Source organism: Amia ocellicauda, chromosome 21 (assembly GCF_036373705.1).
Source record: "Amia ocellicauda isolate fAmiCal2 chromosome 21, fAmiCal2.hap1, whole genome shotgun sequence".
Classification (NCBI taxonomy): Eukaryota; Metazoa; Chordata; class Actinopteri; order Amiiformes; family Amiidae; genus Amia; species Amia ocellicauda.
The window spans coordinates 13,375,583-13,391,479 of NC_089870.1; the positions used below are offsets into that span (position 1 = coordinate 13,375,583).

Sequence of the window (15,897 nt, forward strand, 5' to 3'; positions counted from 1 at the left end):
TACAGATTTTAGTGAGATGCAACTACTGGAGATAACCTCAACTCTCAAGCCCCCTTCTCATAACAGTTGGCCCCTCCTGTATAGAGTAAATCTATCTGATGGAGAACCCCAGGAAGGCGTACAATAACACGGAGTGATCCGGGGAGCAGACAGGAGACAGGTGGAATTCCGGAATACAATGTTTCAGGGTTCTGAAGTTCTAAGCTTCCGTTTTCTCTTCCTGTCCTAGAGAACCTACACCCATAAGGCAACCCTGCCCAACCGCCACTTCAGAAAAACTCGGCTTCACACATTCCTACACATATCTCTCCAGCATTCCTGTAGTGTGTCAGAATGGAAAAAAAACTGCTTTCCCCCATGTGTGTAAGAACTTACTCAGTCAGACCTGCCCTTGTGCCTAGTATGGCATCTGGTATATGTGGGTGAGTATCACCATAGTGATTCAAGTGAATCGGTGGCTTTATTATAATGCATCACAGAGCGATTACACAACTTATACACTAGAGGTCAGGGTAATCAACTATGGGAGCCCGGAGGAATCAAAACACAATTTTTTCTATTTTCAAGAGAACGTCTTATTTATTTATTTATTTTTCAAATTTCCCCAAGACTGACTACTCTCTGACACTACTATTACCAGAAAATATGAAGTCAAATCTTGGAAGAATTAGATACATACATAGAATTGCCATACAATGATAGTATTAAGGATTACTAAATATACATTCACTTTGTAAATAATTGCCACGGATATGCAGAATTAATTGAAACAGTGAGTATGTAATAGTATTACTTTGCCAAGACTGAAAAAGATCTTCATACTAGTTCAATCTAAAGCAATTTCTGATGTTGTTTTCTTGTGATAAAATGATATTTGAGAAGGAGGTGTGTGCTTATTTCTCATTCATTTTTATTTCTAACCTTTGATCCTCCTTTGATGGTTACTTATTGTAATTTGGTGTTCCTGTCAAGAGACAATCCCCTGGTGTTATAACAATATAACAATCTTAATCACACACTACGTATATGAGTCCAGAATGACCTGTTGTCTTGTTGAACTGTAAATATATAGACTGGAAACTCCAAGCGCCGGATTGTGTTTGCTTATATCACTTGGGATCATCCCTGGGATCATCCCTGGCATCATGCACAGCAGGGTGATTAACATACTGCTATCCAGCAAAAAGACAGAGTAGCCCCTCTCTCTCCCAGACATCATTGCAACACCCAAATCCTCTTGTTTTCAGGGGTGCCTTGCTCTCCCGAATAATGGAGGAAGTACATGTGTCTGAAAGAGTGAAGACAGAGGCGTTGTCAGTGTGTCTTATGGGCAAATGTACCACTTTCTAGTGTTCACATTATTAAGATGTCTTACCTTTTCTGGGCATGCATTTTTGTTTGGTATTTAATCTCTGTTTATTTTGCATTCTTATATTTCAGATGCCAGCTTAGAGTCTAAATAAAACCTCATCAAACCTATTTGTAGGATTATCATTGTATGTACTTTATTAGAAGAATATAGAAAAGCAGTATCTATCTATATATCTATAGTTCAATCTATGTAATATGTATATTAACATAATGCCATAACAAACAGGGTGTGTTATTGTATATACAATACCACAGTACAGATCTCGACTATACATTAAATAACAATGTCCCTTGGTGCAATTCTGATGCAATGATAAGTCACTATCCTTGTTGTCATCTTCTAACGTTGTATTTTCACTGGAGCTACAGCGCTACGCAAAACACTTTCCAAAACACCCGGCAATTCACGGAAATTCAGGAATTGTGTCCAACGAAATGTCAAAATAACATTCAGGCCTTAAAATACATTCATTCATGATTTATGATTATATTGCTGTCCCATGCCTACCTGGTTTCTTGACAGATTTGTTTTATATTTTATGTACTTTCCCAAAATTATGAGCAAACGTTTGCTCCGGTCAAATTTCACATGATGGATAGTTATTTTGCGTGTAGAGAAAACAAGTAAAACTTGATTTGCACACGAATGAACATTACTATCTGCGATGGCCTACACTTAGTATTTGATTAAGAAATGCTTTCAAATAATACAAAAGTTGGAAATAATGGATGAATGGAAGAAAGAAAGGAAGAAAGAAAGTAACCGAATTCGCGCAATTTTGAACTCCTGTATGAAATACCGAATGAGAGTTTTGTTTGATCATATCGTGATACAGACGCTGCAAAATAGATATCGAATGTGCTTTATTTTTGATGTAGCCTATAAATTATGACTATATGTTAGCGCATGTATTCACGTATTTTAAGTGGCGCATCTTCAGTGTACATTTCGGTGATGGAAGAACTGTCAAAATCAGTAATGTTTCAATCTAGTTTATTTAAAAGCATTGAACAATTAAGATGGCAGGGTACAATATGTTGTAAGACTGAATAAACTACTATATCTTGTAATTTCTATAATGTAATGTGATGTCTTGGGGAATAATGCATTTCAGTGTATTGCTAGCTTAAATGTACTAAATCAATGTACAGATGTTATTTACTACATTATTTATATCCACTGTAGCCTACATCAATGCCTGCTGATAACTGTGCAGTCAGGGTCGTATTTTTGGATCAAATGTTTATCACGTTATCCTATGTTTGTAAATTGAACATACAATTGTAATAGTAAATCAATCAACAGCGCGGACGAGATCAGCAACCCTGATGTACAGATTTGCAGTCATTTCCATTGCCATCCAATCTGTATTGGGGGATCCAGGTGCACTTATGCAATTCTGTGTCCTCAACAACGAGGGACAGATGCCTTGCATATAGGCTACCGGACATATTGTATCAAAGAAGAACGCTCAATGGAACTTGTTACGCAGGACGTCATAAAGCACGTTTGCGTGATATGATTCTAATGCCATCCTGGTGATCTTTCCACGTCCCATTGGCCCAGTAACTCCGCCATGCATTTGCGTGAACCCTCCGCTCATGAATCCGCAGACGGAGGTGGCGTTTTCTGTAGCGCAAGACGTCCGCAGCTCTGCGCAGATGTGCAGCATCCCCGCGATCCCATTGGTGGAGCGGCGCAGATCTGCGGACATCTGCGCCACACGACCACGACCAGAAGCTTCCTCTGCGACCCGCGTTTGCTTGGCACTCAAGAGGGTTATGCTGCAAGCGACATGGTCTCCGAGGTGCCCACTACGCATGCCAGTTAGTCTGGCCTCTACACCTGTACGAACACAAGTGTAAACCAATGGACAGGCCGCCGATTTGCCCCCCCCATCCATGCCCCTTCAAACTTTCCAGCCCGAGATGGACTGGTGTGAATGGTGTACGTGGCCCTTTAAGAAACTCCATGTTTTCCTAACATGTGATCCGTCAACACAGAAAGAGGATGATGCTGTTATGTAAAAAAAAAAAAAAAAAGCATCGTAAAAAGTGCGTGTGTGTGTTCAGGGGGTTTCGATTTCAGCTGGGCGATATTTCTTTCCCTTTTTGCACGGATTTCACGGACGGAAAGAAAAGTGGAGGTGAAAACGATCATGCCGCGCCGGGGCCAGACAGCGCCTCTTGCATTTCTGCACAGTGCCGACGGGATGCGGTTTGCTATATAGGCTAGATCTGTCATATGTGTGTGCATTACCTGCTGTAATCTCCCGCCTGCCTTCTTTGGTGGTGGAGGCAACTCGCTTTCCTCCGGATCCCTCATTACTTTTGAAGGCTCCTGCGTGCGGGGACGGGAGATATCAAGTTGCGGCTTTATCGGCGTTTATGGTGGGAAATGTCTCATTTGGTGTAGCCGGGGAAGAGAGAAGCAGCCAACCAGAGTCGGGCGATTGTGACACATTTGGAGAAACACTGTGGAGCAGAACAACAAGGAGAGGATCCCCACACTGGGAAACTGGTCTGGGCCAGTACCATCCACCGAGAAAGGTGACCTGGCACAGAGATCCAGGCTCTTTCATTTCAAAGTCTTTTCTCCCAGTGGCACCGTGCTCCGAAAGGGTGAGTAGACGACCGTTGATCTCTTTTATTTGGCTTTTTTGGTAAGTTTACTTTTTTTTTTTTAATCCCTACTTTTCCCCTCCCTGGTTGTCGAGGTTTGCGTTTCTTTAGAAATATCGGCTCGGTGTCAGTAAAATGGGATGAGATGCGAGGGAGTGGTTTGCCAGGTTAGCCGGGCTCGGTGGGTTTCATTTCTCTTCATTCGTCCCTGGTGATCCTGAAGTAACGGAACGGTAGAACGGCTGGCTGGGCAATATTGGATGGAGGGGTTTTTTCTCCCGTTTTAATATGAAGTTCATAAACTGAGGGCGCCTTTCATGATTTGTTGACGATTTCAGTTCAATTTCAGATCAACGACCGTCTTTTTAGTTGTGGGACGGGAGTGTTTTGTGTGTGTGTGTGTGTGTGTGTGTGTGTGTGTGTACAATTTCACCAGAAGGACAAAATATGTCTATTTTAGTGTGATGTTGACTACACTACCGATTCCTACCCCGTGGAAGGAGGTGGGTTGAAGTAATAATGGATGCATGCATGCACTCACACAGGGAAAGACTGGTTTGGAGATGAGGGGATTTCTCTTTACAGAATGGATACCATCGTGTTTTTCTCTCCTTTTAAGTTGAAAATGCAAATGTTTTTTAGCGGTGTTATATCGCATTTTGAATGATATTTAACAGGTTAAACGTGTTTCCGGTTATTGTCGAAAATGTTGAAGTCTTATTCATTAAAAAAAAAATATATATATATATACACACACTGTTCTTCTGGTGGGTGTTTCTGTTTATGGAAATACAGGCACCGGATGAATCATGTACCGTTGTTAATGTGGTCTGCACACGACAGCGGTTGGCTAAGTGTGAATGTGCGGCGTATGCGCCATACCCGGTGATACAGTCATTAGCTCCTCCGCTAATTAAGTTTCGGCGGTGTGTGTTTTTGAAGTTCGGTGCGGGAGGAGTGCTGAGGACGCCAGACGCAGATTGTTTTGGTCATTGCAGAATGTTTGCACATTGTCTGGTGATTCTAGAATGTATTTGTGAATTCTAGAACGTTTCCACATTCGACGAGGCACGCAACACACGCTGCCCCTTGCTTTTGTACGGGTGGGGGTGGATTTGGTACGGACACTGGCAGGTGCAAACCAGAAAGCCAGTCGCTGTAATTCTGTGTGCGTTGTGTTCAGATTACCATTGATATTAAGAACGGTCGGGGGGAGAGATCGCACATGTTTGTTTTTTGTTTCAGTAGTTGTCAGTACCATTGTGTAAGAAGTTAACGTGACAAGAATGATAACTCTGGATAACAGATTTTAATTATATACGTTTTATTATTAGGATTGTGACGTTGGCCACTTAAGCCTATCCTGCTTGCAGCATCTCGATAGTACGGTGAAAATGCCTGCGGATTAATTTAAGTCGCACAACCTCAGAGGCGTTTTAGTAATTGTAAAGCCCATGAGTAACCAAGTCTAGTTATACAAGTACTTAACATTAGTATTCCTTACCCTTGTAGTTGGCTGTGATATGTGACTAGTAACAGTATTGCTGAAAGTACCCCACTTTTCCTTTCAGATTTCTGTAACTTATATCATAAAATACACTATATTTGTACAATCGCCTGTAACAAAACGCTTAGTTAGAAATATATATGGTTGGACTTTGACCTCAGTTGAACCAAAGCTGATTAGAGGGAAATAACGCAACACGTATTTGTGAAAGAAGCCGCCGCAATTTACGAGTTAAAGGATAACTGCAGGAAAAAATAGTCTTGTGGCATTTATGAATGACAGTTACAACTATTTTTATTAGCGCCAATTATATAGGAGATGGAATCCCAAAGTGAGGTGACAACTATACTGACAACTAGACATTTGTATTATTTTCTTAAGATTTTAACCCTACCTTGGAAATTCATTTTCATTAAACCTAACTGAAGATTGAGATAGTAATGTACCTCAGAACATGTTCTCGAGTATCTATATACCTCTTTGTCATGGACAACTACATGTATGTCGTGCCTAGCTATGGTTGGCCTTCAAGTTGTGCAATAAACTGAGCTCTCCCAACATGGGGGATTTAATTTAGTTTGATTGCCTTTGTTTGCCTACATGCAAAAATGAAAGACTGCTTCACCCAGCTCTCTAGTACTAGAGATCCCAAGACTGAATAGCCTAATCATCCCGAGGTCACAATATAAAGTAATGCTGCATACACCAGGGCTTTAGTGTTCCTGCTTTTGCACTGTATATCCAGGGGATTCTTTCATATGGTTGGATCAGCCAGTCACATGACAAAAACGTCTTCATAGTATAGTATACACATATATATATATATATATATATATATATATATATATATATATATATATATATATATATATATATATATATATAGTCCATAAATAAAGTAACTGAATAAAAAGATTGTATCAAAGGTGGAGTCAGTATTATTTTGTATTGTGGAGCAGAGCTACTGAATAAACCATTCCAGTAGTCACCCGAGAAATTCCTGACATGCAGGCCCTGCTTTCAGTGTGTGTTTTGAGGGAAAGTTCTGGTCTTGGAAGCAGAGAGAAGTGTGACTGTGAGGATGATACAAGGGGAGCATCTTTCCCTCAGTTAAAGATTGGACAGGCGGCGTAATAACAGTTGTTTTGGGAAAAAGTCACATATCACGTATCAGTTTTGATACTGTACAATCAATCACTGGAGCTCAGAGACTTTGTAATAACTACGATTATAAATCTGAACACAGGAGTTATCTTTATTACTTTTAATGTGTGTTCTTTTATAGCTAAACCAAGGTTTTGAAATCCACTTGTGTTCTATAACTACCTTATACACCCATGTAAACACTGCTTTACCATCAAAGAAAGAAAGAATAGCAAGGGCTCGTTTTGGATGTGTATTTTATTTGCAAGGCATTTTGCATTGTTTAACAAATGATAAGTAAATCAATGAAATGATTGTTAATACGGTTTTCCTGGATTTATAAAGAAATCAAATCCTTACAAATGATTGTATCATTTCTGATATGAAATCTGCGGTCTTCTTTTCTTACACACGCTTACAAAGCATCAGTGTTTTTCAAGTCAGACCGTGTTCAGTCCCAAACTCAGGCCTTATCACCTAAGATGTGAAAGGTAACTGAAAGGTAAGTTTGTACTGCGCTGTTATCATAAGATATCGCCACAAATTGTAACCAAGGAGCTTCATCTTGTAAGCATGAACCATTAGCCCAGCAGAACGTATTGTTTGACATACGGGGTAATAGAATGTCGTAAATACTGGAGGGTACGTGGAAGGTGATATGCAAAAAAAATGTCTATGACAGCAACAATTTGTGATGCACCATTTGGCCATTAGAGAACTTCTTCATGCATGGGGAGGCTGGATGCCTATACTTCCTCAGTACTCCTAGCAGAAGGTCCCCTGGCAAGAGTTTCGAAACCAGTTGTGGTGCACACTGAGCAAAGTTGGCGTCTGACGTAAAATGTAGGTAACAATGCTGCACCCACTGTCGCTTTTGTCGGTCATTGTATTTACAAAAGCACAATTCCAAGATCTAACATGATTAGTACTACTGTTCCTTTAGACCGCAGATGTAGTAGATTGAGGGAGAAGTGGATGTACCAAAGCTCCCCACAATCATTCTGGCAACCACAACAGGGAACATAGACAGCTGATATAATAAACCAGTTTAAATGCTTTTGATCCCTCTGATTCCAGTTCTTTATCAATTACAATCCCCCACAGTGTGTTGTAGCTGAAGGGAAACTCTGGTGACTCTGGAAAACATCCACCGCCACTATGATCGGGACATTTGTTTGATGTTTCAGGGAATGCATCATCCGCCATGTTTGTCCTGATGAATGTCTTGTCACCATTCTTTGATTTGTGTTCTACCTCAGGACCTCCAGACATAGTGTTGCAGCTTGACATTTCACCTGCACGTTATGCTGGAGGTGTGCAATCTGTGTTTGGCAATAAATCGCAGGGATAACTTATTTGGCCCGAGTTGGCATTGGAGCTTACACTTCAATGCTTCTGTTTTTCTGGAGAGTCAAAAAAAACTTGGTTAACCACTGTAGAACCTGCAATCTAAATGGGTTAAAGCCGTATGGTGAAGCCATAGCAAAGGAGAGTGGTGGGGGGGGGCATGAGCAAGTGCACTCTTGTTTCAATAAAGTTTTTCTGGCCAGGAGGGCTACCAATATAGCTGGAACAGCTTAGTACACAAAACCTGCAACTGTAATGGCACTTGGGAGCCGGGAGACTTGGGAGTCATCAACTTTTTCTTGCGTATTTTGACGCATTGCAAAATCTTTTGTCTTGCTCTATGTATAACGCATGTGCAGGTGTGTGCGTTCATCAATGTATGTGTAAAATATCCTCTCTTTTGTTTTCTCCTGATTTGTATTCACATCAGGGCTGTTTATGAATATGCCAGGGTATCTGAAGTGGTCATGGGGCTGCCAGACATCAAGCAAAGGCCTGGCAAAGAGTGTACAGGTCTCATTTCATTTTATTAACTGCAGTTTAACAAGCTTAAACCTCCCATGGGGTCTGTGTACCGTTTTAGCAGCACAGTTGTAAAATAAGCGTTAAAATATCACGGCTGGTTCCAGGCTGTTGCTCGCAGTGGTGTTGTCGGGCTGGGGTACTCTGTTGTCGGTGACTCCTGTGAATGTTTATAGGTTTATTGCGAGTACGAGGAGTAGAGAGAACATTGCAGCATAATTTTGGAAATATAACCCACCCACAAATCCAAACGAGCCCAGACACCTGGAGAAAGAGGTCTGAGGGACCTTTGGTGCCACACAGGAAACTGGGATAATGGTGTAACGATGATGGGCCTCTAGAGAATTACCACATCCTCCTTTACCATCTGCCCAACTCTATTTCAGCCGATGTGGAGTAAAGTAGATTCAGTGATGGAACTTTGAATCCAGTTAAACAAATCATTTATTAATAACTATTCCTTTTTAATTTAAATAAGTTGTATAATCTTAACAGAAGAAGGTAAAGGCATGTCAAAGATTGTGGAAGTACAGGGTTTAAGATGTTTTCAAAGTCCACTTTCAGTTGTGTTGTGTGCATCATTTATTTGCTCTTTTGCATGACGACTTGAGAAGATGAAATCAAAGGATATGGATTAATTCTGACTAAAATAACTCGAAAGCATATTAGAACAATCAGGTTCTTAGAATTGTATGCATGGTTATGTGGGGGCTAAAATCCTCTGAGCAGTGTGCAAAAATAACTTCAATCTATGTGCGTAGAGTGAGGGACTGATGTTACTTTGATGGAAAGGGAAGAAATTGAATATCTCGTTTGGAACGGATGACTGGGGAGACTTGCTTATGCCCTAAAATGCTGCTTGACCCATCCAGTATAGTATAGGATTGTGATTTTCATCTTATAACACACATTAAACAGCTGAGCAGTGCATTCCAGGACCAAGTGGTTTTATTGAATACCTTTTCCACTGTGGCAAAAAAGGAATCCCTAAAATATATTTTTAGTCTTTAAAAAAATACTTGACCTGTGTTTTTCATGAACCTGGTGGGATATTAGCAGGGTATTTCCTTTTGGTGTATGGCTCGAGGTGAAAGATGGCAGTCTTCCATTGAAAAAAGCCAAATCGCAAATATAAGGGTCCCAGAGAACAGACATCTAGCCAGCTGTGACATTCAAAGGACTTGCTGTACAAACCCTCACTTTAAAAGACTACATCTAGAGTTACGCATCTTTCAGTTTGGATTAGGTCTGCAAAAAACCTGTGAGTGTTAATGTTGGATTGATAGGATGGAGAACCTGGAAACCTAAAACTATAGATTTGATGGAAATGTTTGCTCAAGGTATGTTTATTCCCTTTTTTAGGGTGGGGGGGTGTTGGGGATATTGTCCTTCACAATCAAATATGAGTTGGAATCTTGCGTGACTGTCAGTAAAAGTATCAAGTGATTTCAGTATTTAATATCTTATTGTGGGACAGGTTTGTATCTGTAAGTGAAAAGTAGTTTTTGTCACTGCACAGGTTATTGTGAGATTTTTCAGATCGGTGCTACCAGAGAGAGTTCTTTAGAGGATTTAACAAATATTTGTTGGCAAGCTTTTGGAGTAAAGGAAGGCTTTTTTTTCCTTTTTCTGTGGATGTACATTTTTTCGGTTTTACTTGTGTGGGTTGATTGGTGCCGCAGTGTTGGGCTGAGGTGTGGGAGTTTGTGTGAGAGAGACGAGAAGGGTCAGTGATTTGGAAAGAACAGGAGAAGCGTGTTTTTATTTCAGGTACTGTTTATCTGAGAGGCGTTTGATTTTTCCTTGAAAGGAAGTAGAATATTTAAAGGCGTCGGGGAGACATTGTTGTCCCACCCTTAACTGTGAGAATGTCACTGAGAGTGTTTGTTGCAAGCAGATAATTGAGATCAGCTTACCGACTGGTGTAAACCACAACAACGCTAAAGAAGAGAAAGCAAAACTCTTCTAGCAATATTCATGCGATGACTTTTGTGCAAGATCTGAGAGCCACTGTACAGCTTGCTTGATGTGAATTAATTGTCTGCTGATGCTGGGCATTTAGCCTGGATGCTGTCTTGGCCGGGGCTGATGGTTGCAGCAATGGGAAGTGTGTGACTCGAGGATTCAGATGGTCAGAGGTTGTGTAGTGAAGGGCGTGCCTGGAGCCGGGCAGCAGTGGAGGTCTGGGGTGAGAATTGCTTTGGGATTGAGTGGCTTAAGAGCCCTGATCCCAGCTGCTGCTCCTTCATTCCACAGCACCCGCAGTAAGAAAAGGACTCCTTCTTGTGAGCCTTTGTCATTTGGGAGCCTTCAAACCTGGCTGAGTGATCTGTGCCTGTAGGCGTTGTTGTCACGGTCCTGCCCTCTGTAGCGACACACACAGTGCCTAGTTGTTTACGGTTTAGTTTTCAGCAGTAGGGATATTATAGTGTTAATATTTCTGTAGCTGTTCCGAATTGATGTGAAATTCAAAGAAGATTGCATTAATGTGACTCTCCTCTAGGTTCACTGACGTCAATTATTACTGTCATCTCCAAAGAATAAGGAGTGGTATAGAAATGAATGAGAACCCTTAGGGTTTCATGCATTTAAGTGGAAGCCTTTTTAATAATTGTCCTACTCAGTCTTTTCTTTCTCGGCAAAATGATAATAATGAAAAGAATGTTGCTCTGACAAATGGCGTCACCTGTTAAAGGATGAATACAGTGTAGGTGTTCCCCAGCTGAGAGGGACTGGACAGGACACAGTGCAGACAGGATAGAGAAATCCATACCTTTCCTTTGCAGAAAGCAACGCTCTGAACAGGAAGGTTGTGCGTGGCAGACTGTTTGCACAAAAGGTAGTTCTGTTGAGATATCTTCCCAGCGGCGGACTCTTCATTTAGCAGTTTATAGATGTTAGGTAACCAGCAGCTGATATTTTGGACACGTATTTTTGTTTGTAGAAGATAATGTGTTTCACGTGGCCTGAACTCTGATAAATTAAGCCCTCATTGGAGATCCGCCAAAGCCACAGCTGTAAAATTTACAACTTTGTTTGGAGGAGAAGTTGTTATTGGAACCGAAGTCAGCTGTAGGACTACGCTGCATTGGCAAATAAAGAGGAGAAAAAGAGCTCTCTGTCACCCTGTCACCGCGCGGTGTCGACGGGACAGGGCCTGTAAATCATGTTTATGAATGTGGGACGTGCCAGGGAGAGCCTCGGCCCCCCCAGAAAAGAAGGTGGTATATGTTTTGATAGTCCTGATCTCTGATTAGTCTGGGAGTTTCAAATTAGATGTTGGAGAAGACACCTGTAATCAATCAGCTGTAGTTAAATTAATACAAGATGGAATTTATAGTCTGGTAAACCAACCATTTGCTGTTAATTAAAGAAAAATAAATATATACAAATGTTTCTTTAAAAAAACAAACTCTCTGTGATACTGTTCATACTGCTATTCCTATATGGTTGTTTCATTTCATTACAAAAACTTCAATACTGTATCACAGTTAGTGCTAATAAAGGCGTGATGGTGGATGCATACATTGCATCTGAATTACACTTGGAGCTATCTGAAGTATGGAGCTCAGGGATGTATTGCAGCCAGTTTAGAGAGCCGCAGGCGTATGACTGTGTAGTATGACTCTGCAGGAGTGATTCATCCAGCAGTGCTCGAATACTGGTGTAATGGCAGCTCTATGGCTTCCAGCTCCCCTAATGGCTTGAAGGAAACTGGGAGGGTGATCTAGTTAACTTGCATTCCTCCAGCGTTTAGCCAAGGGTCTGCTATCATACGCAAGTCTTGTAGAAGGTGATCCCTGCTGGACCGCACTAAACATGTATATGTTACGGCTGTGTTGTTACAGCTGAAACAATAGATGTTGTTCATTTAGAATTTGGGGATTATGGGAATGGTCATCTGCAACTGTAGTTTCCCCTTTTATGTTGTTGTTGGTGGAAACTGCAGCATTTTCGAGCAGTGAGCGTTCCCCTGGTGTTGGCTTGATTTACATGTATTCAAATGGAGTCGGAAATGCAAAGTGCCGTTGAAGTGAAGTGTAAGTCAGATCTTTTCTGGACTTTTGGGGGAAACGCGGAGTGCTCTGTATGTATAGAAGGCAACTGTGACTCGTTTAATATTTCATTTGCTCAAAGAAAAAAGCCCATTCTCCCACAGTGAAGCAGCTGTGTGTCGGAGAGTATCAGAGCTCTCGCTGGATTAAGCACTCTCCCTCCCGTGTGTTTGTTTGGGCTTCTGTGTGCCGAGGTCCTCTTTTCAGACAGCTGGAAGTCACGCTGTTGCCCATGCGTCTTACAGAGGGAAACACACTTACACTCTTACTCTGACTGCGCCTTTTTTGCCTTGTAAACCTCATTTCCATCTGCCTTGTGGATTTAGCAGAATGTGCTCTGAAAAGAGGCAGAGACTTTTATTTTTGCAAAGGGGTGGAACGCCAAAAGTTAAAAAAAAAAACTAAATAAAATAAAAATAAAAAAACATTCAAGAGCTATAGTCCAGCTCTTTGCAAATTTGTCAGAAATTGGTAGGTATTCATTTATTTCGGATCTGTAATCTGTAGATCAGCAAATATGGATTTTATTGTTTGTTTGTCTGCTGTAAGAAGTAAAATGTTTAGTGTCAGCTGTATCTTTGTCAGCCTTTTCAACGTGATTTATAAAAACGTAATGTGATGGCTTTTCTCTGGCCTTTCCTTCCCCTCGTGATTGATGTGAATTATTGAATGGTGTAGGCTACTTTTTCTGGCTTCTGATCAGAACAAAAAAAAATCTCAGCCCTGTTTAGGGCCCTAGCGTGTTGCGGATTTGAACCATTTTGGCGCAATAAAGTAGTGAAGTACGCTGACAAACTTTTCTCCCAGTGGGTGTTTTTGTGATTTCCTGATGTCACTAATTTAACAAACCCTTATACATTTTAAATAAGGACACTTTTGGACCTCAATAATAAGAAATTACATTCTACTGCTGCAGTAAGCTGCAAATGATTTAGCTCTGAAAACGATGCTTCACAACATGGTTTCATTGTTTTTGCTCTGATTTATAAATGATTTAGGATCACAGTTATTCGAATGGAAGTCTCTCTCAGAATCCATGCACCACTCTTAGAGCCTGGTACTGTATTCTTTCAACAGATTCCCCACATTATCTCTTATTTACTTAACTTACATGCAGTATGAGGTTATTTTATTAACTTTGTTTGTTTCTGTAACCATAACAAAAACGAAACCGTCTTCATTATTTTCAGCCACTTTGTTATATAGCATTGCCCTGGCAGAAAAAGGTTATGTCTTTGAGAGTAATTAATAAATCTTAAGAACAATGTTATGTCACTTACCATGAAATTGATTTTATGCTGCTTTCTGAAAGGTCGTTTCCATAGTATTTGTGGCAGTACCAGCTTCTGTTGCCAAAAGTATATACAGCACCGTTTTAAAATTGACTCAAAGTCCTGGAGGGCTTCTTGAAGTAACGCTGCTCCCCAACACCAATAGGTTTAATCCCACATTGTGCACTGTTGCTGGAGAATGTTAAGGAGGCTACAATTCATTTGGAATATATCTGGGTTCTGCCCTGTCCTCTTGTTTTAGCCTGTCAGTCAAAGGAAAGCAGCCCGACTCATTTCCCCAGATCCCACAACCATGTGAAGGCAATGTCTAGTGTGACAGGAACATTGTGAGTTTCAATAATGGTCCGTGACAAATCCCAGTGCCTCAGATCCAAGAAGTGACACAACACAAATATGCCTACATTCAACCAAAGAAGTTATTTTCCCCGACTATGGCAACCTAACGTTGCAAAAGCACATCTTTGAACTGTGTCCATTTGCAGTTGAGAGCAGGAGCAGACCCAGTGGGACTTATCAAAGATCGCTGACTGTTTTTTGGCAGGACAGAACATGAGTCAAGACTGTTCTGCTAAATCCTAATTGGTCATTTACTTCTCTTTAATTTTCCATAAACCTCTTATTCTTATATCTCCATTGCTTAGTGATATATTTGTTTAAAATCTAAATATCAGTTTCAGGACAGTGGTACAGAATATAAAAGTGCCTGTTTTAAACAACTGAATGTTTATAGGTTTACAATTGTTTGATTATCAGTATTCCAGTGACCTGCTGCTTCAGTATTAGATAAATGTAAGAAATCCAAACAATGACAAGATGTTGCCTATTTGAACTGATTGGTTTAAAACGAGGATTATTTTGAAAACATCTAAACCAGGAGAACGGCAAAAAATGGAAAATGAGACGGTTCAGCTCAGTACCATAAATCAGCTACTCTTAGAACCACATTTCTGTGATGCCTTGACATCGATCACTACTTTTTCCAGCAACTTTAAGGAAAAGAAAAAAGCAGAAGGACACTAAGTACATTCTACTGTTTTTCCCAGGCAGTCCTCCTCAATCACTAAAAAGTTGATTCCCTTACTTTTCGCAACGCAAAACACTGCAGGTCTTCCACCACTTCTAATTCTTGTCCTTCTCCTTCCATCTTTGTTTTTCCATGATGTAAAAAAAAGACTGTTTACATCCAGTTCTCCGATTCCAAGAATTTCACTTTCAAATTGCAGTAGCGTTTGTGTCCACCACTCAGGAAACTGCCATTCCACCTTAACTTACTGGAAAGAGTCTTCAGAGCTGCCAGGAAGAGATTATTCTCCTCCTTAAAAGGGCCGGGGCCTCTTCTAACTCATTTATCGAGGTCCAAAAAGCAGCTACTTTATAAATAGAGATTGACTGCAAGTATACGGGGGAGGCTTTCTTGTTTAATTTGATCTGATAACCTTACATCTGAGTTTGCTTTAAAACGTGTGTTTGACAGATTAGCTTGCGAAACACTCATTTCCAGGCAGTCCAGTTCACAGGGAATACACTTGTTCCCAACATTAAATATTACAATCGGTTATGTTCTGCTTTATTGCTTCCTCATACTAATAAGTTGACATATCGTCACAGTAAAATAAACCAATAAATAATAAAAAAGACAGTATGTTTTGTTTTCATTGGAAAAAAAACAAAACTAGTTTGTCTGAATGTGGGTTTGCAATGCTAATTTCAGAAAAAAATTGGGGAGCACTTCTCGGTATCTAATATATACTTTTTTTTAGGTATTCTAGATGGCAGGCTCATAAGCCTTCTTTATGCTGAACGTTATTAGTTGTCGCTGCTAGTCTCAGAAGTGTTCGGGGACTCTGGGATTTGGTACGTTTTGAACAATAATTCACTTTTATGAATTGCCAAACGTTACAGTTTCAGACATTCTGCTTGAGGTGAATAACTTTTAGCGATTTAATTGACCATAAAGGGTTCTGGGAAATATGCTGTGAGATTTATTAGTGTTAATATTAGTCCTCTTATGGGTTATAGTGACTTTCATGTTTGTTTT

At 40.5% G+C, this 15,897-nt stretch overlaps 1 protein-coding gene across 1 annotated transcript in view; it reads left to right on the forward strand.

Moving 5' to 3' along the window:
- Positions 1-3,286: 3,286 nt before the first annotated feature.
- bahd1 (bromo adjacent homology domain containing 1) overlaps positions 3,287-15,897 on the forward strand; it is a 49,175-nt gene continuing 36,564 nt past the window's right edge. The window contains exon 1 of the mRNA XM_066693972.1: positions 3,287-3,993. The gene's annotated coding sequence lies outside the window, so the exon portion shown is untranslated. The remainder of the gene's footprint in view (positions 3,994-15,897) is intronic.